The 6,744-nt window shown below is 39.1% G+C and overlaps 1 non-coding gene across 1 annotated transcript; it reads right to left on the bottom strand.

The window, feature by feature from the left end:
• Positions 1 to 5,416: 5,416 nt before the first annotated feature.
• On the bottom strand, positions 5,417 to 5,512 carry LOC111896850 (small nucleolar RNA R11/Z151). The gene has a single exon (XR_002852040.1). It is a non-coding gene; the product is annotated as a small nucleolar RNA R11/Z151 (small nucleolar RNA).
• Between the last annotated feature and the right edge of the window lie 1,232 nt (positions 5,513 to 6,744).

Here is a 6,744-nt window from a genome sequence, read left to right as displayed (position 1 = left end):
ACCATTATTCATTGCAGTAGCTACGTATCTGTTGATCTTTGGTTATGGTTGCTCATGCATAGGGATGGGTCTGGAATGGTTCGACCCCAGTGGTGAAATTGGTTTGGATTGATTAGTGCTGACCTAAGGAGCTTGTTGGTTTTGAGGTCTCGAGGGTTTTGCTCAAGGCCACACATTTGAGTTGCTGGACTCAAGGAGGAAACGATTGATATGAGCGGCTTAGGGATCACATCCGGAAGTCGAGTGGTTGGGCGATGGTTGGTATGTCTCTATCTATGGTGGGGATTTTTCCTTTTCAGTTTCCGAGTTCATGGAAGGAGTGAGTAGGTTTGTGACCTTCAAGGTTGAGATGTAAGCCCAACTTGAGGTCTGTTATTCGTAGTGTTTGGAGACCAGATGTCAGCGCGGTAGAGTGCATATGGAATGATGTATTATGGATGCTTTGTGATGTGATCAAGGGTCCATGTTCTTGGGTTATAGCAGGACGGGCACCGGTTTGGCGGTTGGAAGTGCAGGCAAGAAATGTATGTTTTGGGATCATAAGTTGATATTGGTTTATGCTCTTGTAAGGGATCCTTAGTGATAAGTGGTCATGGTTGGGAAAATTTGGAGATCTTCAGCTGAAATTCAGGACTCTCCTTGGATTTGTGTTATCCTTATTTGGAAGATCATTTTGTGTGTATTATTCATTCAGGGGGTCTAGGGATGGTTGTACCTGGTTAAGCAGGGTGAGTTATTGGTTGGTTTCACCACCAGTGGGTGGTAGTTCGAACCCTGAGTGGCGGAGGACTGGGTATTCTGCTTGGAGGATATTCGATTTGTTCGGTTTAGTGGTATTGAGGAATGGTTTTTAGGGATCCGTGGCATGAGTATGTGCAATCTCAGTTTAGGGTATGGTCAAGGAATGGGTATATAGTAGGTAATGATCGTATGCATGTATGGAGGAGACACATGGGTTGTCGCTCATTGGGAGATGGATCGATCAAGGAATCAGTTCTAGAATTTTGTGCATTCAGCCCCACAAGGGTCTTGGTTCATTCAATTTAATGTCATGTGTTCACGATTATTGGTCACATCGTTTGTCATTCAGTAAAGGGTCTTTGAAGGTTTTGAGTGTGGCAGTTGAATTCTACGCTTATTCCTGGGTTATATCTGCAAAAATTATTATATTCCATTTGCATGCCATAAGTTTTTAGTGGGTAAGAAAGGGGTTGCATCTTGTTGAGTGGGTTTTAGTATGTCCGATTGTTATTCTAGTTCCCGGTCGGGATCGGCTCAGGCGTATTGTGTGGAATGTCCGAATGTCTAAGGCCAAGATTCAGCGGGTTAGTTTTCCAGTATCATTATGGTTCAATGGTTTTATTTCTATGCTTGGTTGGTCTTTAAGAGTGCCAACAGAAGTGGTATATTGCTAAGGTTTTGGTCTTGTCATTGGTGAAAAGGGATTCGAGTTTTGAGTGTGGTATCATTAAAAGTGTCTGGAGTTATTGGCTTGCTGGGATTTTGGGGAGTGTTCAATTTGTCTTCAAGGGTTGTGCGGTCTCCGGGTTTGTTAGTAATGGAACACTAGCATTGGTAAGATTAGGTTGGCAGTAAGTGTAGGAGTGTTGTAAGACTGCGGGGTGGCCGGTAGCATTCACTAAGTTGGTAGTTAGTGTGGGAGTGCTATAAGACTACGAGGTGGCCCGTAGCATTCATCGGTCCTTATGTAGAGGTGAGGGCATGGCAAATCAGTGATTGGTTGGGGATTTTTTCAAATGGTTTAGACCAGGGTGGGTTAGGTCGTAAGATTGTGGGAGGGCCACAACATGTAGGGAATCGATAAGTGATAGGTCGTTAGTGGCTGGTTGTGATATAAGATTACAGTTGGTCATGTAGCATTCACATGTAGCATTGGATTCAGTGGCGAGATAGTTTGAGCAATTGTTACCAGATAAGGCTTTCTTTCGAAAGTCGCGTGGGGTGACTGTGTGAGTCTTTTGACTCAACAACCGGGCGAGAATCCAGTGTTTTAGTTACTTGGCAGACAAGTTGGGACTGGGGAGGTCTCATCTGCTTTTGAAAAGCAATTAGGGGGGGGGGGGGGCAGCGATGATTCAGGCAGTATTAGTGATTTGGATTTCGTGTGTGGAGTCGCTTGTTATTCAGGAAGATGCTAAGTCACTTGTAGTGGGATTAAATAATCTCAGAGTAATTGATTTCACCCTGTTGCGTAACTCTCGTTTGAGTCTAACCGTTGTAGGGATGAATCTTCTACTCAAAGGATTATCTTATCCTTTTATCAAGTATAAGTGTTCTGCAGTTGTTTATGGTCAATAATTTTGTTCCCTATGGAAGTATCAGATAATCAGGGTTGGAAGTGTTTTGTTGGGTCTGGTATTCAGTAAGGATTCTGTATGGTAGTGATTCAGTATGGGCGGTCTGTCAGGGAGTAACACCAATTTGAGAATTCAAGATTTCAGGTTTCAAGAAAGGTAGGGCTGATTCTCTACATGGGATTATGGATTCGTCTTCTTCGGGTCTGGAGAGTTCTACTATAGATGGGTTTGGTAGCCTTAGGAAGGTCGTGGGTGTTCAGGGCTATGATTGCATTCTTTAGACTGTCTGGGCGCCTGGGATGGTAAGGAATGATATCAAGGACGAAATCTAATTCAAGTGGGGGAGAGTTGTAACACCCAGAATCTTGAGGAACAATTGTAAGGAATGAATCCCTTTTTGGGGATTGGAACAGGACATGTTGGAGTAACCAACACAACGTTTCTAGTTAAGGACCAATGTGGTTTTTATTAAGACCAACACGGCGTGTTTGCAGCTGGGAAAGAAACCCTAAATTACACCCTATATAATCTCCTTAAGCCCCAAAGGCGGGTCTCCTTACCAGCCTCCGTTGCCACTTAAACCCTAATTCTTCCCTTAAACTTTCTTGGTGGTGTTCTTGAGCCTTTATTGGATTCTTGTGATTATTTTTGCTCATTTCCAAATGAATCCCACTTTGGGTCTTTGGATGAGCTGGGTTTATTAAGGGCTTGGTAATTCAGATATGGGTTTGTTTTGGTATCCTTGAGCACAAAAGTGCAAGATTTATGTGAAGGATGGTGTCATGCATGCTTCAAGTCCCCTATTAAGTCCCTTTTTAGCTTAAGAGCTTCAGTTAGTCATATATGGACGTAAAGTTGGAAACTTTACATGATAATCCAGCTCAAGGAGGTCAGATCTACGTTTCGGGGATATGTATTTAAAGATTAAGTGCTTAATGGTTAAGCTTTTGAATCTCGAGTAAACACGACGTGTTGGCTAGGGATTTCCCGATTATCTGGATGATGGAAGAACACGACGTGTCTAAGAGGCTACACGACTTGTTGGGTCAACATGGACTATTGACCTTGACTTCAACTTTTGCAGTTGACCAGGGTTGACCATTGGGTGTTTTGGGTTTGACCTATCTTTTGGGCTTGGTTGTTTGGGGGAATTGTGGGGCCATGTGAGAACAAGTGTTTTGGATTAGGGAAAGTTAATGGGCTTTAGGGTAAGGTCCATGTAAAGGTTTGGTCCCAATTTAGAAAACTTGGCCATAATTGGACCTTGGTTGATTATTTGGTTTGTGGGCCTTTGATTGTGAGTTTGGGCCATAGTCTTAGACCAAACCAGGTGAGGGGTAAATGGTCTTACCCCATATATGTGGATTATTGGATGTGGTTTGGAACCCAATTGTTAATTGGGTGTTATTTGTTTGATAGCTCGGGGTTTCTAGCGGATCAACAATCTAACATTTATTTGCGGGTTCAGCTGTCGAGGTGAATTTTCATCACTGTACTTGTTGGTCGAAGGCACCAATGCCGACCCTTTGGATTGTTATCCTGGTTTATCGTATGATTGAGTACTGTGGTGACCTGTTAGATTTGTATCATGGTAGATAGGATGATGTTATGCTTATTGATCTGTTAGATTTGCCTATTATCTGTTCTGGCTATATGTTTACTAGTCGTATGTCTTGATGTAATGTGGTTGGGTTGACACTGTACTGCTTTGTGCTGCCAGTCAACAAACCCGGTAATATTTATATTAGTATGTTATATTTATACTTATCTATTATGTTTATGTCGACATGGTTGGGTTGAGGAGGTCCTGCTAGTGTTGAAGGCTAACATACCCAGTGTGGCCCGAAGAGGCTGTAGGCCAGTGGGGCATACCAGTCAGGCTGATGGCCTGGTGAACGTTCCAGATAGGGTGAAGCGCCGGCAAGGCGGTCCAGTCATGCTGAAGGTTCTATGAGCGGTCCAGATAGTCTAAAGGCCCGATGAGGCGGTCCAGTCATGTTGAAGGCTCAATATGCATGTTGTTTGTTGTTTATGTTATCTATTGGGTGTTGGTACCTTGGGGGACCTCACTAAGCTTTGTGCTTATAGTTTTTGGTTTATGGTTTCAGGTGTTTCAGAGATTCGTGGCAAGGCGAAGGTGTGACCGTACTCATCCTGAATTTATATCATTGATCTTGGGAGGTGCTGATTTTCAAATAATGTTTTGAGACCACCATTTTATGAACATTTTATTAGTAAAAGGATCGTTTTGAAAAAGTTTAAAATTGTTGAAATTTTTGGGATGTTACATTTTTGATCCAACAATTTCGGCTGTAAAACAATTCAAGTAACCATTTGCAATCATATGACCAAAACAAACACTTTTCAAAACTCAAAATTGGTAAAATGACTAAAATAATCTTGTCATCTCCTGTACTTGTGAGTATATCAATTGAATAAACTTCGCTCACCTCAAACTCTGCATCATACACACTTGTTTTGAAATTTTAAACATTTGATGCGACTTTGTTCCCATCAATCACAAAATATTTTAGTTGATGACTAAGAACGCCTTCAACTATTTTACACTTGTACTCACCAAACACCTTTTGAATGGATTTTGTTACACCTTGGTTTAAGAATGAAAAATGATGCTGAATTATAACACAAGAAATCATAATTACAAACCATGATTGAATGCATAGATGAAAGCATGATAAGAAACTCTAGTCCACAAATTGTTTCATCATCGCACATATCATACTAAAAGCAAAATAAGTTAACTAACACTAAACTGCAATTTAATTGTTGGGTGTTTAAAAAAATTATGAAGAAAATATGTTAGAAAGGACCAACATTGAACATAGTAACTGTTTGATCAAAGTTTGTGAAAAAGAATTACGAACGTAGATAGTATGAGGTTGTTTTACATCTAAGCCATTACACCGAGAGAAACTGTTTTATCCCCCAATATTGGTAAATGGATGCATATCATCAATTTCAATGAAATTGAAATCCTAATGGTAGTAAAATGTAGAACAACGAAATGAAGCTCAATGAAATAAGTTGTGAATTGAGTACCAAAATTCCAAAATTTTCTACATAGTTGACAAATGCTGAGGGTTCAATGTGTGTAACAATAAGATCATAGATTAAAATATAGTTTAATATCATAGAAATCCGCTAAGATATTAAAATTATATCATCATAAGCCTCAAGTCAATGTAAAAAATACTCCAGATCTAGATAAAATCAACTACAAATAACTGTATTTGGTGGAAAAAGTTGAAGATATCAATAAAGATTTAGAGAAAACCAAATGATTTCTATTCAGATAGATAAGGGTTTGTCGTCAAACATAAGGGGAAGCAGAGCCCATGATCAGAAACTCTAGCCCACAAATTGCTTCATCATCGCACATAAATCAGATAAATTCAAAATTTCATAATTAATTGGTGAAAGTAGACAAAACCTATTTGATATATGAAGCGATTAACATAGATGATGGTACTAATAGAGATACAAGGGCTTGAAATACATAGGGTTGAACGACGGTGATGAACATCGTAGGGTTTTATTAGGATTTTATGCAAAGCCATATGTGGGCTATAGCTGCACTAATCGACTAATCCTTGGTAGGTTATTCGATTACATATGACGATAATAGAGCAAGAAATTGGTGGAAAATGAAAGCTAGAATTTGAGTGGGTTTACAAAAGATGGGTGAATACGAAAAAGACACAATCGATAGCGGAATATGTGAAGAAGATGGAATTATAGAAGCATCGACGATTATAATCGATTGTAGACGATATTGTATGTATCAGAAGAATTCAAAATTTTAGAATTGAATTGAATATCAAAGATTTGTAGAAGGAGGCTAGATTTATGGGGCGAGAAATCAGGGATTGAGAATTATATTCCAGACACGTAGAAGGGAACTTATAGAGAATCACTTAGACATTTTAGGCAGGAAAATACGATTGGGTGGTAGGTGGCTCAGCTATTGCCACGTGGCATTTAAGTACTCATTTATTAGGATAGAAGATTTGCAAATAATTGAAAAACCATGAGATCCATCACAATATCGAAAAAGCTCAATAGAAGATATTTTTAATTAACAAACTTCTTGAAAAAGCTCATCCAATAACTTTTTTATTTTTAAAATGAATTTTATGATGAAAAAGCTCATAAAAAAAATTTCTATTATGGATGTTCTTGGTTCTAATATGGATTAGAAAATTTAATTAGGTGGCTTTTAATCTATTCACATATATTTGGAGGTTATATTTAATTTTTTGTAACTTACATTTAGAGCCACGAATGATTATGCATAAGCCAGGGTTTATTAATTAAGGGGTCCTGGTTCTCCGATTGAAATATTTGATTAGTCCACTGAACAAATAATGTTTTGAAATTTATATCCTTGGTTATTAATATGTAAATA

This window comes from Lactuca sativa, chromosome 9 (genome assembly GCF_002870075.4).
Source record: "Lactuca sativa cultivar Salinas chromosome 9, Lsat_Salinas_v11, whole genome shotgun sequence".
NCBI classification, from domain to species: domain Eukaryota; kingdom Viridiplantae; phylum Streptophyta; class Magnoliopsida; order Asterales; family Asteraceae; genus Lactuca; species Lactuca sativa.
Note: the sequence above shows the minus strand (reverse complement) of the source record. Positions and strands in the feature narration are given on the sequence as shown.